Raw genomic sequence first — 22,786 nt, 5'->3', positions numbered from 1 at the left:
TAGGCTATAACTAGGTAAAATTAAATTTCGCCACTTGTGGCACAGAAAATGAGTTCTGCTACAACCATACAGTTAAATACGAAAAGCGCTTTCTAAAAATGAATACAACATTGAATGAAAAAGTGCATGCTTTTAGAATAGTATGCCATGTGGTGACGGGGTTAGACAAACCAAATGTGCACTTTTCCATGAGGCATACTTAGCACAGATATATGATTGAAACGTACTGAGACCCAAGGAAAACAAATTCATCAATCGTGAAACCATCTTTTCGTATCAATGATCCTATTGGCACACGCAAAGTTACCAAAGTACCAATGCTCCTCTGGCACAAGCAAGAACAACGTGTCGATGTCCCCTTTGGCACACGCAAGTTTCAGCTGTTTCATTGGTGCGACTTGCGCCTTCTGACCATGAAGAACAGTTTTGTTTTGCTAGTCTTCAGTTGATGTAAGTCCTAATGTAAAAAGTTTGCTGCTTGTATTAACGAATGAATGAAAACTAAATTGGAAAGAGTTTGACATGGAAAAAGAATAGGTTACATTTCAGCCGTAATGACTGATATCCTAAAGGTAGGTTTGATATTAACTGATTTCGCTTTGCTTTGGGATGTCAAAAGTCAAATATTTGAAAAAGTTCTCCCTACTTTAACCAAAAAATTATTTGTTAAGAAAACCGCGCAAAACCGTTTGCATTGTGATGTAACACACATTAGAAATACTGGGTCTTGTCGGTTGCAAAAAGTCATGGCTGCTGAAAAAGTTACAGAAGTAGGTAGAAGTGGTGTAGAAGTAACACTAACAGTAAGTTGATTGTTAGATTTTGCCCCAATGGAACTCAAGAAGATGACGGTCAGTAGGCTACACCTTTGTACAGGAGAATCGGCTACAATTCAATGAAAGGTATGTTAAGGTATGCTAATGTTTTTTGTTGACAAAATCGTCTGTCTTGCTGGTACTTTATAATGCTGCTATTTGCTAATGATGCTGTGTACTGTATCTTACTACTACTTTGCAGTGCATAGATATGTGTAAGGTTGTCGTAACTAATTTTTATCAGGTGAAAAAGGTCGGCACCATTATTGTTTTCCAAATGACTATGAAAAGTTGTTAGTGTCTTGGATACATTTAAAAAAAGTGATTTAAAAATGTTTAACAAGTAGAAATATAGTAAGGTCGATATAAAATTGGTAATTGGTTTTCAGCAATTTGCTAATAAAGTGTGTTCTTGTGCGTTTAGGGACAAATTGCCGACCTCCAATGAATACAAAAACTAAACTGTTATTCGCTGGGTGTCGTATTGCAGCTACACGGTATTAACAACCTTACCACTTAAATCTTAAAATAAAGCGAACAAGAACAACTTAAAATCAGTCGACACATTTCCGGCTTTGTTACATAGGGAATTTGAAACACACACACAATATTTAATGTTTTTGGCAGTCTTTATATTTCTGTTCTTCTGTTGTTTTCTAAAAAAATGAGCAAATTACTTTTGTTGCACGAATTTGACAAGACAAATTACGCGTCATAAGTAATAGTAAACATGGTCACGTGTTTTTGATAACGTTTTTGTTTCTTATTAGTTTATTGTGCATAGTGACAACACAGGTCACAATCCTGGATTTCTGGACAACTTATTTTTTTCGCAAAAATTACTTCTTAGCAATACCGTTCAGCAGGTTGTGGTTTGGGTATTGTTTAAGACAGGGGCGGGCAACTTCTCCAGTCGGCGGGCCTGATATGGGAAAATGAAGTACTTGGCGGGCCGGATTCCTGAATCGATACATTAATCGCGTATTTATCCAGTGATTTAAAACGGATTTTTGACCACCTAAACCAGGGGTGGGGAACCTTTTCGTTTATAAAAGCTACCTAACGATTTATCGACACTCGTGTAGGCCGCATAGACTATTTCCCAGGCCAAGGGCAGTGATGTGCAAACTTTTTGACTTACACAATGGTCGTTTTGCTATTTCCTCGTAGTTTGTAGGACTTACGGTCCCAGCTAATTAAAATTCCTCACTACATTTTCATCTTCACTACAACATTCAGGATTTATTTAACCTAGAAATTGCTGAACCTGGAGTTTTTGGTAGTCCTAACTATGGAAATCGCTTTATGTACCACTATGGGACCACATGGGTCTTGTTTGAAAACCGCTGCCCTGGAACTAATCAAAAAATAATCTGCAATGAAGTCAAAAATACGTTTCTGTCTATTTTTTTCAGCGCCTGGTGCAGTCGGTTATATCAACGTCTTAAAAATGTATTTTGCCATCGAAGGCCGCACTTAGTGCCCTGAAAGACCGCATGTGGCCTTTAGGCCGCAGGTTCCCCACCCCTGCCTGAACTAGGCTATACGTGTGGAAACAAAGAAAACCGTTAAAGTAGGACACACACAAGGTTGGTAGTTATGTCGTAACAATGGACGTATGGTGCAATGGTAACAACGGCGGGAAATTTTTTTGCTATTGGGGAGCGTTACTGTGCGTTACAACTGTAATTTGACGTAGTAAGCAAGTAATGGGGGATTGCGGCAGACTGTGGCCGCGGGCCACATTATCATGTAAGACCGGAAACTGTCCGCGGGCCGCTCAAAATCCCGTCGCGGGCCGGATCCGGCCCGCGGGCCGTATGTTGCCCACCCCTGGTTTAAGATTAAAACCCGTGTAACACGTAAGCTCGTAAAAACGTACATAGTGTTTCGACGCCTAAGAAACCACCCACTATAGTTGGTTTCTAATCCTTATGCTTAAAGTAGCGGATGTACACCGATGCGGTTAGTTTCAGATGGTTCCCACAAAACACTTAGCTTTGACCAGGCATGAAAGCAGCAAGTCAATACGTACTAGACTGGGTCGTTAATAAGCCCCTCGCCCCCCACTTGCACCCGGATTGGGGTACAAAAAAGGGGTGTCCATCTAAGCGTCGTCACCCCTGCGGTTGCTTTCAGGTGGCCGCAAAATGGATGACAATTTCTCAAACGAATCCCTCGATCCGTTATCACAATTAAATACCACATGCTTTGCACCTGGCAAGCGAATCTTGCTTTCCTTCTGACGTTTAATGAAGTGTAACAGGTCACGGGGTCACCGGTGTCTGACGCATACATCGATAAAGCGGCGTTACAATCGCATGATGCCGCTTTTCCAACCCTCGTTAAATATTTGATCGCTTCGCGGCATACAGTGCGCTCGAGTGCCGTTAAAAGACACTGTCTCGAGCGATTTGTACGCACCCACAAATATCAATCACATATTTCACATCCTAGGCGCTCTTTGCCATTCCACCGGTGAACAAATAAACCCACGTTGCGGTTTCAACCTGGGGTTCCCGTTTTTGAATAATGTCGTGATGTTGTTGACGCTTAAAATGCAAGGGATCCGGATTCGCCTCGCACGACTAACACCGCAACAGTTTGTCCGTTGAAATATGAGGCTATGCAATCGACAGTGTGCCATGAAAAGTTACCATGCTTGTGTGTGGTTTCTCATTGTGTATGCAGAACCTTGACCCTTGTGGGCTCTTATGGTGTAAATATTACTTAAGAAAGGGAAATGAATCGACACTTTATTTGCACTTGATAACTTGTAAGCAAATGTGCCATTACCTATGCGAAAAAAATAGTACTTAAACCGTTCAACATTTTTGGTTTTTTTTTCAGAACCTTAAAAAATTACCAGCACATAGGTGTGTTTTCTCTTTGTTAGTTTATAGATCATGAAAGAAACAGTTTGTTTGCGTCATGTCGTGTTGCTGAATGCGTATTTGTTGGCTACCTGTTGAAAGCATTACCAGATGTGCGAAGAACAGGTTTTTATGATTTCCGATTATTGTGTTTCTATTAAATTATCACCTATTACTGTGTCCAACTCGCAGATACCAATTTTATTATCTTTCTCCAAACCTAAAAACTATTTCCACGTAAATCCAAAACCATTTTTGACTCTTCCCATCACGATAGATAAACATCATGTTTCTCAATCCTTTTTTTCCGCAGTCAATCTCCACAAATATAGTTTATCCATACTAGGTCAAATTACCGTTAATACTTGATGTCATTCAGCGCCCTTTCTTGGTCGTGATCAGTTACGCCTGCACTGTGATCTACATTCGTGCCAAACTTATCCTCCTCTAAAAGTTGCCACACATTTTCGAACAGGTGTCAGATAACCAAACAACTACGACAGCACCCTTAGTTGTCTAAACGTAAGAGTAAAATTAACGTTTTTTCTGCTTTAACGTGTGTTTTATAATGCGAAAAGTGATTTAGTGGGTCACGACTCTGAGGGTTTGTTTCGCTACGTGGCGCTCTTGGTACATACAGCTTTGGATGAACTAAACTTTAACTAAATAAAAACATGCAACTAACTAACGTTTGGACAATAAAAAACTTGTTGAAGACCATATGCTTACTTAAACGACTTAAATTAGTATGTATACATATGTCTTAGGAGTTCGTTGTATATTCTTAAACAAATTGTTTTACTAATGTCACTACTGATCACTCAATATTTCTTAATTGTTTTGTGCACATCAGATACACCACAGTGGCGGAAGAAACGACATTTGAGGCCCTGTTGGTTCTAAACATAGGAGTTTACGTTGAAAACGCCCCCTTGTACAGCATTAAGTTACCACCCAACAAAGGCTTATCGCGAAATCATTCGCTTTGATCACAACTCAACACCTAGTAACCCAACCCTAAACCTCATTGCTGACCAGCAGCACCTGCTAATGCATACCCTTGTCAGAAAAGTTTGTGGGATCTCGAAAATGAAGGATTTAGTCGCGTGTGCGCTCAATTCGTGCGTGGCGGTTTTGGCAACAGGCAAACACGGGAAAAGTTTACACGCGCGTGCGAAATTGGATGATTTTTCGCTTGCTTGCATTTGTCTTATCCGGATCTCCGGTGGCCACCCTGATGGCTAATGGCTCCCTGAAGTAACCTCCGGCTTGCTACTGTAGTGTTGCCCTTGTACCCACTTTCGTTGACCTTGAAAGCAACGCAGCGAAAATTTGGTCCAGTTGTAAGTGACCTGGGGCGTTTGTTTGTGGACTCAGGGTTCATGGCTTTTTTCAAAATTATTGCTTTACGTGAATTGGTTGTACAAAGTAAAAGTTTCAAACGTTGTGATATATTGGTTTCGGTATTTTTCTTTGTTATGAATGTTGTTTAATATTTTTTATAATCAAATTTCGATCGATCTGTAGTGTCAATTTAATTGTGAAAACGTTTTTTAATGTGCACTTTTTATGTGAATATTGTGCTTAGTACGATTAACAAAAACATACAGAGCCTTAACTTATTAATCCTTTAAAACCTACCACAAACCACTGTCAGATTTAAATCACAAACCAGTCACAAACACCTTCAGTCTCCATCTCCAAACTGGGCTTGATTTCATCGGCCAAACAGGGCTGGACAGTCGAGTCCCTAGTATTTTCATAGCGACAAGTGATTGCCTGGTTTTGTGTACACGACCAGCGCCGGCTGAGTCTGCATCGAAAGTGCATGTTTTCATTTGGCGTCCTCTTATGCACTGACGAGTGCTTGTCTGTTTGGACTGCGCGTTCCCTCTCCACCGACACGTCAATTTACACATGTATCTGTTACCGCTGCGCCACTATCGAAAGCAAAACGATTCACTCTGATAGTGTCGCAAAATTTTGTCTTATCTAGGCTAATTGAATCAGATTTGCAATATATTTCTATGTTGTAACACTGCGTTCAAATATGTTGATTGGGTCCAATTTGCTGATTCTTAAACGATTTTCGCCCTAAATTCCAAGGTTGTTGTGACTGATTGTGTGATGACCGAAAAATAATGCTCGTATTGTAAAAAGCGTTGTAATCACATTCGGTTAAAAGTTTTTGGGCTCAACCGTTTAATGCCAACTTCTAGATAGAATGTTATAAGTTTTGATGTATTTTAACTTAGGTTTTCCATTTTGGAAAGTAGCATTTTTTTAAATAGAAAAAATTCACACCAATTTGCCAATATTATACACTGTAACACTTAACTCACAGATTCACAGTGTGGGCCCAGCTACAAAACGACGCAGTAGGTCTTGTCGTTATTTGATCAGGGATTTGCCTGCGCTTCTTGATTTCCTCGTGTCATTTGGCTGAATTAGGTTACGTGCTTGCAAACACTTTGTTGCGACTTGTGAATGCGAGCCCTTGCTTGGGCCAAACTGAAACAGTCCATCTTCAGCTTTCGAACAAATAATGCTAGATGATCGGGCCCCGATAATGCAGGTTGTTGATAGGCACGCATTCGAGCGCTGGACCATTGGGTTATCGCAATCATTGAACCCTAGCACCGTCGGGGTATAACTCTGTGCACTCGTAAGGCAATATAGATTGACTGTGTTTTTGATGGAAGCTTTAAAAATGGCGAAACTGATATTGGGCGTGTTTTGCTTCTGGATAGCCGAGGTCGCGGACAAGGGGCTCCATACCAACGACAGGGTCACGTTCGTTCAAACTGGCAACACTTAAAATTTGCAACCTCGGTTCAAGGTCATATGTTATCGGTGCCAGGCATCATGACTTTGTTTCTTAAAGTTGCTTCCTTCAAACGCACAAGTTCAGAGTTCATTCGCAGATGCTAAATGCGATTGGCCCCCGAAAGGCCCCGGACGTTTGAAAACCACTGAGGGTAATCTAGAGTTTTTATCAGGCGGGCACTAGTCGTTGTTGGTCGGAAAGTAAACATGGGCAAAATGGGGTTCCCAAATCGTTCATGATTTTATCGCTCCACAGCGTTGAATCTTTCCATCTTAGTCAGAATCCTATCGAGCGAAAAATATCTTGTCATTGTGAAGCGATTTACTGGTGAAAAGGTGAAAAAGGATGCGTTTAACTTCTACATACCACCGAAATTGTAAGGCTTTGTTCATTGTTAGCGTGATAAACACATCGAAAGATGAAACTGAAACGCCAGTGACAAAACCGTTTGTTTGCCTTCATTGCTTTGTTCCAATATTTGGGAAGACAGAATGATTCTATTCGCTTGTTCTCTTGAGGGAATGTTCTGCTGTTTTCAACTGATGTTCACAGTGGCACGATTTTAATTTAATATTGCTACACATAATAGGTGGCTGAAAAGGTCTTATTTTCGATTTAAAATTATGTGAAAGCTGCTAAATGGTCACTTTAAGGTATCAATGTAACTTTGTTTTTAATGTGCCCATTTTTAATTTTAACAGACTAATTACATTTTAGAACAGTTTGGGTATAGGTGTCATATGTTCCATTTTTATACTTGAACTTTCTTTACGGTACGAAGCTACTTTATGTGACACCGGTAAACAGGTTTAGACTAACAAAACATACTTCGAGCTTAAAACACCCAAATGTGATCTTTACCCGACGGAACGCAGCGAAAATGTACAAATGACTGATTCCTTTTCCTCACCAGTTTGTGTGACGACTGACTCACCACGTTTGCTTAATTCCAGCGGTCAGACGGACGGCTTTTAATTGTGCGAGGCCCCGCAGACGGACATATTTCGAAACTGGGAAACGAACTGTATTCTTTTACCTGTGTTGGGCGATTTTTATCATTCATATTAAAAGGCAGGTGCGCGATGGTCATTGTTTTTGTTTTTTGGCAAAACCATGTGGTTTTATTGTTTCTTCTCTTGACGTTAGGACACGAGCAAAAACGTGGCATTCAAGAAAATCAACTTTGTAGTGATCTCTAGTGAAAGTAACTTGCAAATAAAAAATTCCAATGTTAACATATACAATTTCCTGGTGCGGAAGTAATTTGCAACTTTACAATGATTAGGGTATCTTAGTTTCCAAATATAGATTTAAATACAAAAAAGCTAAAAAACGACATGGGAAATTGCACATCATGTCGAAGAATCTGTTCCAGCAACACAACGGCTTCATATATATATCCTCTTATTGTTACTTGTTGTTTATTTCGTGGACCAACAAGCCAAACATTAAGTAACAGTATTCGACCGCAGATTTGGTGGGTAAAAAGGCGGGAACGCAAAGGATTAATGTGTCGCTCTCTTCCTGGGGGGTCCTCTCACCATGTTATTGTCCCCTGATCAAGATAATCTTTTCGTTTCGTAAGCGGCCGTTGACACCCTTGTATTGTTCGCTTCAGCGCTGGGAAAAATCGTTTGGTTTTAGCTTTATGCTGGCCTGGAGTGCATGGCCTTATCTCGAGATTGTCACACCCTATTTCTACGTTGTTGCCGAGATTTCTGTTATTTACAGCCTGTCGCCATTTGTACCCTACAGCACAAGTTAAAGGTAGCTCGTATGTGAAAATGAAAAACGTAAACGAAAATAGGACTACTTTTTCTGTTTTTTTTTATTGTAAGATAGCATGTAACCAAATATGTTTTTGATAAATTGTTTATTTATCACAAAATGTTTTTGTGGTATATAATATTTGAACTGTGCTCTGTAACTGCTCTTAATTATGAACCAGTTAACATTTTTCAAAAATATATCTTCCTACCTTAGAGCGCATCTAAACAAGTCCGCATGAAAAAAACAACCCACTTTCGGTTTCATTTCCAATAGATGATAACTTCTGCAGCAGGCAAAAAATTAACTCATCTTCACCTTTTAAAAAAGAAAACCTGTAAGTTAAAGGTTGGCCCAAATTTTTTACTGTTGCGTAACAACTCAATTTTAATTTGCATCAGTTCTCCTTTAAATCAGAATAACGGACGCTGTTTACCCTCGATAACATTGTCATGGTTGGTGTATTCTCAATTGGTCGAGAACAAATAATGGTTGCCGTTGGATAACATGAACAGAGCATGCCAGGTAGCCTGAAATTAATTTCCCAGTCCCACCCCGAACAATGGCGTCTGCTCTCTAATGGATATATTTTCTACAATGTAAGCTTTAGTTGATCTTGCCGGGGCGGGGTGTAATTTATTGAAAGAGATTTCTTTGGCGTCAATTGTCAAGTGCTGGATTTCGATGGCTGCGCAAGGATAGCGAGGTTCTTGTCTGATGTTTTGTCGATTTTAATCTTTCTATATCCTTGCCTTTTTTAAATGATATTGACAATACTGTAATTTTTCGTATGGGTTTGATCCAATTTTTTGTTTATGTTCTGTATCAAATTTTCTTCTGTCCATACAGAAACATTTTACAAATATGTTTTCCAAACGTTGTAGTATTTGACAAAAATGACAATATTTTATATTATTAGGCAAATAGGTGTTGTGAACATAATAACATGGGCTTGAGATCTAATTAACATTACAACAAATCAGAATGCAATGTTTTGTTAAAGTTGAAGTTCCAAATTGTTTTTCCTTGTTTTTTTTGCCTGCCAACTGACTTTTTTCTTTAGAAATCCGAACCAATGTTAAAAAATGACAACGATATATAAGCAAACTTTGCACAGTGCTCGATAGCCGAATTGATTTTCTTGTTGAGCGACAGCAAAGCCGACGACTCTACATTAACAACTTGTCCAGTTACCGCACAACCAAACTCAATTTGCCGTGCAAACTAACCGATCGCAAATGTTGTCAAAAACCAACACACCGGGCGCCGATACAAATTACCTGAATCAATTCCCGTCACACTTTAGTGCTCTCCGTCATCAAACCGCTTTGCTACGTCACGGTACCTACGTGATGTCACAAGTCTCTTATTCCGTTGTTGTTTGAGTTCTGCTGTTTTTGCCCCCAGAAGAATTTCCAGAATTGTTTCAAACGCCTACATAGCCATTTGCGGAAGGAAACTACACGGCTACTACCTTTCCCCGTTAATGGAGAGAGGGTGCTGCTTAATGCTACATGTTCATGCTTGATAGGGTAATGTAGTCTTTATTGGTGTAGGAAAAACGAAATGTCAAGGTATCTATTAGCCACGTTCCGAAAACAATCATAAAAATCACGTAAGTTGTCATGACGGCATTGTCTGTCAGAAAAAAGAGAGCATAGGCGTTTTTAGCACACCTCGCGTTTTTAACATTAGTGTATGCTTTATGAATGTCGCTTTAAAATTGATTCTCATTGTTTCCATTGGCGGAATTCCGTTGATTCACATCGGGCCCAAAACGTGGAAACAATGACAGGCAATTTTGTGACGTTAGATGTGTACACAGCAAAGGGAAAGGTTTGCCCATCGTGCGTGAAATCTTCGTGTTTCTGGCCCTGGTAGCATAACAAATCAAGTCCTATATAGGGAAGTGCGTTCAAGTGTTGGTGATAAGCTCTAGGGATCGGCTCGAACGGGAATAGTTTCTCTAGTGTGCGGTGTTAATTTTTGCAATTCCGTTTTTCCGGTACGTGTACAAACAATCTCATTACTTGCTGACACAAGATTTGGCCAACAAAGTCTCAAGCGCTACACACAGCAAAACGTTACCTCACAGAAAGGCCGCTATGCCTGTAGAACTTGTCACTTAAAAGAATCTATAATTTGCGAAAATGTTTCAGTTCATAAAACCTCAACAAGATTTCATGAAACACAAGAACTATTCCAACAGAATGAAGAAGTCCCGTTTTGGCAAGAAAATTGCGCAAATTTGTCTCGAATCCGTGTAAACGTCGCTTGTTGACACGAGATACCAAGTCAATTTTCAGGCTCTTTTCCGAGCAAATTACATGAAAAAGCAACTCTTTGTCACTGTCGCTTATTGCAACAATTTGTTCAGTGCTCGAAATGAGTCAATCAAAGTACCAGTTGATGTGGATATATAGGAAAATCCATCCGTATCTGTTTTAGTCCATGTCTTTGTTAAATAATAGAGACATTAATTTATGATATTTCATTCCTATTTTATCTTAAATAAATTTTTTTTTTTAGCACAATTTCTATTGAAGCAGAATGGATTGTGATATTTTAAAATGTTTTGACAAACTTTTGTCACCATCAATCTTATAATGAACGATAGTGGTTGCTTGGTATCATGGTAGTTATGAGCAAGTTAACTGAATACAAGTGTACACTTTGGGATAATTTCAAACTTGCGCCATATCTCTGTTAGAGAATAGCAGGAATTGTGGAAAATTCAGTTTTCTTTTTTATTTATAACTAGATACATTTGTGTTAATACCCTTATGTAAAGCCCTAAAACTTGCGACTTCATTTCGAACTTTGTCCATCCAACGTCGCAAAATACTGGCGCGGTTTGTGTCGCAGATCAACGCAAGATCTAATAGCCTAAAATGAAACAAAATTGCCTGCAAGATCAAAGCACTTTACTTTTCACAGTGTCGATTTATCGCACAGCTAAAGTGTCTAACCTGTCGATTGTTGATCTAATTCGCCATCTGATGTATTGGCCTTTGAATGTCGTGATATCTTCAAGATGATGACCTAATAACCGATTTAAATGTCATTTATCGCATTGAACGAGTAAGTTTTCGGCTCTGAGAGCTATGAAATGCTGATTTCGGGAAGGGCATGTCTGATCACATCTGCGCAATTTTTTGGAAGGTCGTGTTTTATGTGGTTTTGCCAATTAAGATTTTTGGAACGCAAATTGGCTGCGATAAAATACCTTCAAACAATTTCAAAGACGATTATTCACACTATTCGTCTTTGTCGCTGACACATACTGTTGTTCACGCGTAAAACATCTCATCTATCAGATTCTGACCTTTGACTTTGGAAACATGCTTGTAGGTATTCACTGTTGGACGTAAATTATAATACCTACACTGTTTTAAGATGTTTTTTTTTACTTTTGTTGCTTGTACTTAACATATCCCTTGACAGGATATTTGTCAAAGGTTCAAAATCAAAGGTTTTTTCGCTGTCCTTTTATTTTAACGAAGCCGTTTAACAATGACAGTTGGATAAAGTGAAAATGCAAATAAATTTGACTTTATCGAAGCAGTCTACATATTCATTTGGTTATATTGGCGTTTTGCATTGGATATATTATTTGGTGTCATACATTAATGGTAAAAAATGCAATTTCAAATATATTAAACCTAAAAATCGGTATAAAGCGACAATATTTGTCGCTCATTTACAACATGTTTTCATATGAAACGTAAGCCCTATTGGTGCCAGAATTTCTGCAATCAACCATTGGCCACTTGATCCGGCTATTTGTAACATTGGCAATTACCACTGGAGATGTCTCGCGCGGTTATGTAATGATTCGTAGAAAGCGCGGTGGCGTTTACCAGACCACAGGGTTGTCATTTGATTCTGCCTCCACGCCGTACGGGAGGCGTGCTTCACTTAAGAGCCAGCCTCCGGGTCGTCAATTACATAGCCGATTGCAAACCCAAATTACGGTGTGTGGCTCGGCAAGAAAAATGTTACTTTTCAGGTCGGTACCGGGCGATTGGAGGGCCGTACTCGTACAATTCGCTGACTGACGGCCTAATAACCAATCGCCTGCGACAGAAATAGTCACAATCTCTCGACATCGCTGTCCTCACGCCCATTGTCAAATACTCGACCCCCCGCGTTTAAAGATGCAAATTACCGGTGCTAGTAAGTGATCTGCCTCGGGTTGAGGGCTCACTGGTTATGTACGTGGCCAAACACAACAGCCAAGTCTTTGGAGTGGCGTTTAGCATGATAATGAGTGTAATTTCGCATGCGGTGAAATATTAAACTGAACTTTGTACAAGTATTATTAGGTTGACATTTCAATAACAAATCATCGTTGACGTTTGTTGTTGATGTCCGTATTTGGCCACAATGTAATAAACTTTGAATCGTTTGAAGGTTAAATAAATTTATTCAGTTCCCAAATTTTCATTGGCTTACCATAACTGAATTTATCAATAGTTTTATGTACTGTCTAAGACAATAATGATAAATTTAAGGGATTTAGTTTTGCAACTTTTGGAAATATAACGCCTTTGCTTAGGTTAGGAAAACGTTTTGAATTAGGATCATATTTATACCATGTTCCTTTGCTTGTTAACTTTAATATGTTAAGCAAAGCGAATAATTTTAGTTTGTTGGCTTGGCAAACGGTTGCAAAATGTAATTACAAACTATGTAATGCGTCAACGAGTAAAGGACGATCGAAAAATTCAAACAAAACATGCACCTACCCGAATTACTCTGGGAAATTATGGGAATGTAAAACCACATTTACTCCTATCAAAGAGGCCGGGAAAACCACACTTTAATCATTTGCTCTACGGAATGTCCAACAGATTTGCAATTATGATCGTCGAAATATTCTAAACGTTTTCAGCCTGATGTGAAGTTTTAACTTGTTGGGGCCTGCCTACGATGAGTTATATGATAAGTTAACGGATTTCTGTCTTATGCCTTGTCACGATGGAATGTCTTGCACCATAGGGGCGTTGTTCTAAATATAAGGTCCCATCACAAGGGCCTTGTTATTTCTTCTCAAGTGTTTAAGCGATGCATTTGATCCTAAAAATCTACTAGTTGGCGTGCGGTCTCTCAATCCACCAATTCTGGCTGTAATTAAGTCGCTTTCAACTCGAAAATTGATTCTCGCCGTTTGACGCAAAACACTTCAGCTCAGGATAGCAAATATGGCAAAACACTTAAGATTTCAAATATGAAATTACCAATCAAGCGCGATAATTGTTAAAGCGGTTTATTTTAAAGGTTGTTTTCTATCTACTTTGCAACACTGCTGCACTTATACGGTGTTTCACGTATTTGGATCCACGTTTTGCAGCTTCCGCTTTAGATATGAAAACCGATTGGTAGATTTCATCCAACTAACAGTCATTTTAATTAAGGGGGGGTTATTCAAAAAAAAATCTATTGTGTTTAGAATCTTTTTAAACAAATAAACGTCAAAAAGGTTTTGTATGGCAATTTGTGTGAAATGTACATGATTTGGTTTGCTTAATTCTTTACTAAATGTATTTAAAAATATACCCCTGAAAATTTAGGCTGACTGGCAAAAGCCCGTTTTCAAAAAAGGCTTTTCTGATCACTGCATTGCTACCAAAGTTCGAAAAATCGATTTCTGGCGCTTGACCTTGTGATGTCACACGTTTGAAACTCTTCAAAGAGTTATTTTAAAACGTTAATTGATTACCAAACCCTCGTCGTGGTATAGACTATTTCTATTTTGGTAACAGAGTTCCTATCTTTGGTTTGGACATTGGAAAGAGTCACAAGGCTTGGCCGAATCGGTGAAACGTAATTTAAGATTTTTAAGTGATTTTTCTCGCAACGATTTATTCGAAGTTTTTGATAGCATTTTTGTTTTCTACCAATGTTTGATTTTATACAACCCGTTTATCTGTAATAAGTTGCATATTTGGGCGTTGAGAGGGTAAACTATGCCCTGAATTTTATAACAAAACAATTTGAACGAAAAATAAAGAATTTTAAACCATATATCCTTGGCTATGCAAACTTATAGCATTTTTGTTTTCTACCAATGTTTGATTTTATACAACCGCTTTATCTGTGTTAGTTACATATTTAGGCGTTGGGAGGTTTAACTGTGCCACGTATTGTATAACGAAACAAATTTAAATAAGAAACTGGAATTTTAAACCTTACGTCTTGGCTATGCAAGTTATCACACCTCATGGAACTCTTTGCATAAAAAATGTTCTAAAAACATTGCGTCGGCATTCAAACAAGTAACGGGCTCTAATGCTTGTCACCATGCAACATGATAGACAACCCAGTGTCTTGTCTTCCTATCATGTGGTTTCACGTTTGTTCTGAAGCAGTGGCGTCTTCCCTTTCTTTTCAAGCATCCTTGACAGTGAACCCTGGTCAGGCTGATACCGTTACAACCCGTTAACACGCAGCAAGGCGGTGCGGAAAAACTATTTTAATCTCGTCTTAATGAGAGAATAGCGTTAATAACTGCGCGACGGAGCACCCTTGTCTTCCCAGGCCGATTGGCTGCTTTAGGGTAACAGTCCCTTTCGGGGGAGACGAGTGGCCCTACTTGAGCAGGATAAACCCGTCTTCTTTGGGCTGGTACAAAGCGTCCTGTCCGACAATCGATATTGTTTTCAAGACAATCGCTGTTCCAAGCTCTCTCTGTTACAATCTCAATGGCCGTTCGCCGGGTCGATATAGTCCTGTGACGTCAAAGCAAATACACACCGCGAGTTTTATTAAAACTTTGCTGCTTTTGATGGTATAAATTTTTGGATCATGTTTTTGTGTTCATGAGTGTCTCTTAGCCATTCTGATTAGTAATTTTTTGTCTTGTAGCCTATATTACTTTTGTTTAAAAATTATTGTAAGCTTCACAGTGTAAAAAAATTGCATAGAATTACAACATACTAGTTGACCTGTTCTTTTTTTAAGCGCTAGGAAGGTTTGTTTCACTTTATTGTGCGATGTCGTTCCACATTTTTAAGCAAAACATGTAGTTTTAGTTTGCTGTTGGTGTTGGTTTTTAAACTATTCCCACATTTTGTTCTTTAAACCTGTCCGGGATTCAATCAAATTTTGTTAAACCACAAATATTTTAAAGTTTATTTTAAAAAAAGTTTTCTAAAGTTTCCCCATTTCCGTAATATGACTTTCCACTGAAAAGTTTCAAGTGTGACTTAATATTATATTGAAGGGCCGGGGTCAAAATCCCTCCGATTATATGAATCTTTGCGGGTTCAAAAACAAGGAAGACCCTCTGTGAACAATAACTCATAATGATTTCTCGCGTTAAAGACGGGCTTGTGTAATAATCGGCCCTTATCGAGTCCTCTCCAGTCAGCATCTTCGCATGTGTTCAAATATTCGTGAAAATAACGTCAAAATCTAATAACATATTAAGGGTACATTCTCATGGCCCGATAAAAGCGGATGGGTTCTTGATTTCTTGCTGTTCCCTGAAGTGTTTTGGCGACTTGTTTTACTTTCAACTGTCTCCTGGGCGACGTTGGACGTTAAACACGCCCCTTGTTCACGCTTCGAACCGTCCTGTACAACTGAAGATGCGTAGTTAGCTAACGGATCAACACTCCACAAAATGCCATGCGGACATGCAAGGACCTGTCGGTTGAACAGACACATGCGATTTTCTGATAGGATTTATAAAGATTTTTGTTTGCATTCTGGGTCTAGGCAAAAAAATTAAAACGGCGATCTATTTGTCTTTAACCCACAAAAAATGTGACAAGAAAATGTGGTAAAAACGCCTGTTCTTTCTGATCAAATAATAGGTTTACAGTTTAGGTAGAAATATGACATAAAATGGTGCTTTTGCTTTGGATGAACCTAAATTCTTTAATTTCATACGACCGATGACTTTTTTTTCATTGGTATATGTTCGTCATTTCGCAAAGACATATATTTGCATACAAGTAAGTCTTTTCGCGTTGTGTTGGAACAACTTTTAAATATTACCCGAAATCACCATGTGAAATAAAATAGAATTTTTAGTCAACAATCTTTATGCGACCTCTGATAATTAAAGCAACGACCGTTTATGGCGCAAATTCGATTCTATTCGAAATAGCTGCGTTTAGACCAGAATCCTTCCCCCTATGGCTGACTCCACTTATAATATCCAACAAGCGTGGGTGAGCGAGTCGCCTCGAACGACAAATGTGTAAACAAGAGATTTTTTAATAAGTCGGCCCTTGTCACAAAAGCGCTCGTCGTTGGGGATGGGCCCTGTTCAAGACGTTTTGTTACTCTCGAGGGTGTTAGATCTCGGCCCTCAAACCTTCTCCTAAGCTCTCACTCTTTCGAACATGTCTTGATTGGCCTGAACCAAATCGATATTGTTTGATGCCAGCAATTAATCGCTGCTCTCAGGTTTTCCTTTGAAGTTTCGGTTCTTTGATGCCTATGAGATGTCACAGCATATTTTGGTTGTAAACTTTTCAGTAATTTATTCTGTTTTTTTTTTCGAAATGGCATCGCAGATCAAAACTCATGATTGCTGTCTTGGCACATGTGGTTTTGTTTGTCATGCTTTAGTGTGTTACAACTTACATGTCTAAAAAATGCATGAAGTCTGTGAACGACTGCAGTTCCAAAAACAATAATGTTTTTTCTAAAAAGTGAAGATATGGCTATACAAAGCGTTTAAAAAAACGCGAAAGATCCTATACTTTTATTGAAGTAAACGTGTTTGTTTTTGGGTTATGCTATGTATGGTTTAAATAGTTGGCTGCTTGGTATTTGCATTCATGGTTGACATATATTTATCTGTCAAAATGGTTACCGTGTACACGATGCTTATATTAATGTAATTCCATATTGTAAATGTGTGGAATTTGTGTTACGGTATTAATGTAAATTCCAATAGCACAACAGTTTCAAATTTCACAAATCCGTACAAACACACACAACGTTTCAAATTACTTTGTCACATCAAAGCCATGTTTGGTGTCGTGCATCGTAGAGGATGCGTCCAGATATTGTTACAATAATTAGCGGGCCGCGTAGCAGTGCTTATGACATAATTGCTGGTTCATGATATGCGGGTTATGTCCGGTTGACATGCGGGTGGTCGTAACTGGTAAAGCGATTAGAGTCGGCCGACGATCGGTTCGCTAACGCCTGTCGCCCTTTAATCCCCGAGCGCACAAATTGAATTGCCACGGTAACAACAAACTAATTAAGCACGCATTATACCTGCCTGCCCGCCCGTCACCACTAAGCCAAACACGACCGGTTTATGAGCAGTAGTGACTCTGGTGTCAGAATTTAGGAGAAACCGCCGCCTACAAATCGTTACTTTTGCTACAGCATCCAGCGATCGCTACAGATTGCCGTAAACCCGCGCTGCTGGCGGGCTTTGAGTTTGTTTGGACGTTTCTGTCAGCGGTCAGGCTCTCCCATCGCAACACCGCTACAGATTCACTCGCATAATCCGACGTCCGTACGGATTAACATAAATGTTCAATTTCGCCCTCGGTTCGCTGCGCGTTCTTCCATGTTTAGTAGGTGATTAACCGGGTCTTTGCAGATGACTTATGTGCTGCTTGGGTGGCCGTCCGACACAATTGCTTCGTAGGTGTGTTTTTGTTATCCGGGCGCCCGTTGCAAACTCTTCACTTTCGAGTGGCACGTTTGTAAGCTGACGGAAGCGACCAATCGCAATTATAAGTAATTGTGTGATCTAGGAATGCTTCTGAACTGTGATTAGCCAGTTCCGCCACTGCTACATTGCTAAATTTGACGTGATAAATGCTATTTAACAAATAGTTACCTGCCAACGGTAGTCCCCCCGTTTCGACATGTTTAGGCAATCGTTATTTTTTGGATGTAGAAATTATGTGGTTTTAATCAACAAAGTTTTCAAGAATCAATTGTGTTTTGGTCCTTGTGGTTTTTGAATTTACCGTGAGAATTTGAAATTGATGAATATGTGGTTTTACATTTAATGTCCTAAGTGCTTGGTTTTGTTTAGTTAATTCCTTGCTGTTTCGCTCCAATTAAACTGTAGTTTTACTAAAGTTTTGGCCTAAGTTACTTCATTAGATTTTTTACGTATGAGACATTGGATGGAACATTTTTTAATAAACGATTTTTTACATTGCACTCGGGTATCCCAAAATCCTTTACATGGCAATGTTTTTCTCATGTGCTTTCACATACTGATTAACCAAATTTAATGTGCTTAAATTACATTGAATCATCTTTGCACATGAGAAAAATGTTAATAGGTTTTTGTTGTCAAAAATCCAGGCATGACAGAGAAATATGGCTGGTAATATTTGCAAATCATCAATCTAACAAAGGTTTAAGTTCTACAGTTTGCTTTATTAAATTTTGTTACACAGCGCACGGAAAAGGCTAACACTTTTATATTTCGTTGTTTAAACAGGACTAATAACTCCATATTAAACAGTCGCTTCACTTAAAGAGGAAATGCCTTTTTGTAACTCGGCAAAGTAACCGCGTCGTAAGTACCTTAATACTAAACACAATACACTGTAACCAGCCGCCGACCGCCATGCAGTAAAACCATAATCTTGTTTGCCGTCATAGGATTTTCATGTGCAGTTGGTTTTTTACTGATCGCCTATTAAAGATGTTTATTTTTGGGCGCAAGCAATTCTCATCAAGACGAAATTTTTTGAGCTGTTTACATTGTAAACTCGATTTGATTTTTATCTGCGATTTCGAATGACACGATTGTTGCCACTTGATACTAGGCTTGACATGGCAGTTTGCTGCGGAAGGCTTGGCCTGAAACATGTAGATGTGGTCACGTTTCGTCCGTACTCATGATTTTGATACAGTATATGCGTGGTGGTTTGAAAATCGGAAATTCTTTGTTAAATGCTTTGTACTACTTTTTACAAACTGAATCCTTGTACAAAATTCTCAAACAGCAGACCGAAACCAAATCAAAAGTGTTTAAGCCTGTAACGTAAGTGGACAAGTTTACAAAACTCACGGTTTAAGGTGCTTGCCCAAGCGAAATGTGTTTGAGGAGTATGTAATCAAGCCCTTAAAACCATGTATGGGTGAAACTTTTAGCGCTCCCCTACATACGCCCTCTTTCCCTAACACGGGTAGTTGGTTTTAGGGCCACCTTGACTGGTCCTACCAACGTCCACAACCAGTCTTGTTTTTTCAGAATGCGACAATCTCACTTTCTTGTGAGCCCCAGTCGCATAACGCTTTTTATAATACGGCGTAGCTGCATCGCGTTAACCATTACCCGCCATTTGTACCCTTTACTGTTTTGCACTCCGAAACGTTTTTTTACTCCATAACGTTGTTTCACGTTGCACAGGTGTTTCCAGTTTGGCGGTGGTTTTAGTATTATTGTGTCGCTATTATTTCTTCACCAAATGAAATAAACTCAACTCAAGATCTATCAATTTTGGACGCTTTAGTTTAACTATTTCCATTATAACATTCTTACCTAACAAAAATGCGATTTCTAGGATGTTTTAACAGAAATAGAATTAATCGGGATTGTACCGCATTGCGAAGTGCAGGTGCAAAATAAACCCGATCGGTTTGGGAAGCGAAAGCGCAACAAAATAATCGGATCAAGATCGTGTTGACCCCAATTTGTTCGGCGGCAGTGTCTGTAATCACTGTCATCTTGGGCAAACACCAACCAATTAATTGCTTTCAGTTTACAGAAGGCGGATTTGCTTAAACAATTGGCCGGATTTTAGTGAGAGAAGAGACTACTGATATATTGATAGGTATGACGCCTAATCGCTTTGGGGTTTGGTTGTTTTTTTTCCAAAGGGAAATGTAAATTGATAACTGTGTGAGCACGACATAGTGATATTTGTGTTGAGACACTGCGTCTAAAAACCATTTTGAAATACACAATCCTTCATGTTAGTAAAACATTTTTTTTGCTAATTGTGTGCCCACGCTTGTCCCACGTACTTTATCTTGCCGTCTAAATATCATCGTGTGAGTTTTGTTGCTTTAACTTTGGCAAAGATCAAAGTATGGCATGTTGCTTTTCTTTCAATGCACAACAATACATGCAGTTGCAACCAGGCATCAGAATACAGGGTGCGGTACATCAAAGCCAACTAGAAAAAACGAAACCAACAAGACCCCCCACACTTCACAAACCATATCTTGCAATCAAACCGTTAACAATTAACCTGTTGTTGCACAACACCGTGTGCATCTGCCTTTGAATGTGAGCCTCAGTTAAAGTGAAAACATCTTTTCGCGCCTTTCCTAATCCGCAATTTCCAATCAATCGAGTCAGTGGCCCACACGTGCGAAAACTTGCTGAAACGCGCAGATCGCGTTCGGTGTAAACAGCAACTTTTGCATCAGACCCTCTGGTAGCGTTACAGTCCTCGCTGTGTGGGTGAGTGAATTCAGCTAATTCGCCACTGAGTGATAAGCGTTTGCGCAAGGAGTCCATAACTTGACACCACACCTGTTCGGGGGCTGTGCGGTTCGCTCGGGCAGGTCGATTAACCGAATTACTTGGGGTTGTGTTTAGACCCTCTCGCTTTAACCTCACACTGCTGTGGTGTCACATAATCAAGGCAAACATGTCTATCACTTATCATTGTGTAATAAATTGCAGTTAAATAAGTTTGCTAAAAAGTTTTGCTGATGTACATTATTGCAAAAAACTAAGCTTTATCGCACCACAGGATAGATTTTTCTTGCTTTGGAAAAAGTTGTAATGCTTGGGAGATTCAATTCGATAAAACGCCTTCAATAGAGCCAGCGAACTATGAAACTTTACTGATGTTACACCTCAACTTGCTCTTTTAGTTTAGTGGTGCCTTTGAAAGGGTATCGACAATAAAATACAAAAGAATCATTAAATGAGCGGGTAATTCAATTTCACAACCTTGCATGCATGATAATCAGTCGTCAAGGAAAAGAAATGACCATTTATGTTCTTCACGGTAATTTGAGGTTTTTGCCTACAACTCGGTTGATGAAATAAGCGCTGTTTTATCAACACATTAATGTGAAACGTAAAGCCTTCAACTAGAATGCAACGTCACACTTAAGTGTATCGTAAATGTTGATTACCTATTTCTTTTTGCGATAAAAGTCTCTCTGTGTGTATTATAAGTAGACGTCAACGCATCACATTTTGATAAATGTTTCGTGAGAGTGAATTGTATATCTCTGGCTGTAAAAATAATTCGTCTATGTGTTACGTATTATTGGAATTTAAAATGATTGTTACCTTTAAGCGTTTGATGAACTTCGGAGTTCGACCATTTCAGCACGATCGGATTTTGCGGCCAAGCTAATCGCGTCTCCGTTTTGCTGTAACGACAACAAGATTTCCTTTTCAAACCCGCCACGACCAACTGTCACATGACACACGTCATGACGTCATTGCGAGCGTGACCAATTCCGCAAGCGTCGACAGATATTTAAGGCTTGAAATCTTGTTCAACGTAACGAACTCTGCGGTAGCTACTTTATTGCTTGAAAAGAATTTTTGCTGTTGTTTTGTATTAAAATTCCGTGTTTCAAGTCACCGTGTACATCTCGGAAACATTTTATAGAATGATGGATGGGTTTGTGATTTTCATATTGGCAATATGCTCCTGTTCAATTCCGTCATGCTTTTGTATTTAGCGCAACGGAATTGTTTAGTGTATTGAATAAATGGATGTTTTATTCCAAACTTAGACATGTTTCATTACTTTTGAAAGATATTCAGCGATCAACTTGTTTTTTTTGTTGCGTTTACGTTGTAAAGTATACATGGCAAGCCTAGATTTGCACTTTGATTTTATTTATTAGTTAAAGCACATTCACAAAATAATAATGCGTAAGCGTATCGCAAACCTAAAAATTGAAAGACCAATGTTATAAACATTATATTTTGCTGCTATACTGTTGTTGCCAGGCATAACCCATAAACTTATGATTTTGCTTTATCGGAAAATGTATATAACCTATTCGTACATTTCAGGCTCATTATTTTGTAAAAAAAACACTGTTTTAACAGTATATTTTGTGTGTTTGCACGGGGTGCTCATTAAACACTATTCAAAATATTTCATTAGCAGGTAAACACTGTTACACATACAATCCACCTAACCGTATTCCAACTATTACACATATGAGTAACACCCATTGAAATCGGCAGAATATCCCAAAAGCCTAATAACGACAATGTTTACAGTGTAACGACGTTCTTGTACGGTCAGCTGGTTCCCGGGTTTAGTCAAATCACAAACAAGGAAGGCCTTTGGCGCCGTGCCTTCGTGTGAGGTATCTGCTTGATCGATTTTTTCCGATTTTACAAGTTTCTATATGTGACTTGGAGGCACTTGTGATGTCACAATCTCATTGTTGTTACGTGAGGGAGCGGTGACTCACGCTGACGTTTTTCGATTGGGATCGGTTTCCATGTCCTGTGTGTTGTAAGGGTGACTAGTTGGAGTAGAGGGTGTGACGGTGATTTAGTAAGT

General features: G+C 39.1%; 1 long non-coding RNA gene across 1 annotated transcript; it reads left to right on the top strand.

The window, feature by feature from the left end:
* Nucleotides 1–443: 443 nt before the first annotated feature.
* LOC145222511 (uncharacterized) lies at nt 444–21,997 on the top strand. The gene is made up of 3 exons (XR_013859354.1): nt 444–572; nt 820–902; nt 21,551–21,997. It is a non-coding gene; the product is annotated as an uncharacterized LOC145222511 (long non-coding RNA).
* Nucleotides 21,998–22,786: the final 789 nt, after the last annotated feature.

Source organism: Phallusia mammillata, chromosome 4, assembly GCF_965637545.1.
Source record: "Phallusia mammillata chromosome 4, kaPhaMamm4.hap1.1, whole genome shotgun sequence".
Taxonomy (NCBI): domain Eukaryota; kingdom Metazoa; phylum Chordata; class Ascidiacea; order Phlebobranchia; family Ascidiidae; genus Phallusia; species Phallusia mammillata.
This window is presented reverse-complemented; position numbering and strand designations above follow the sequence as displayed.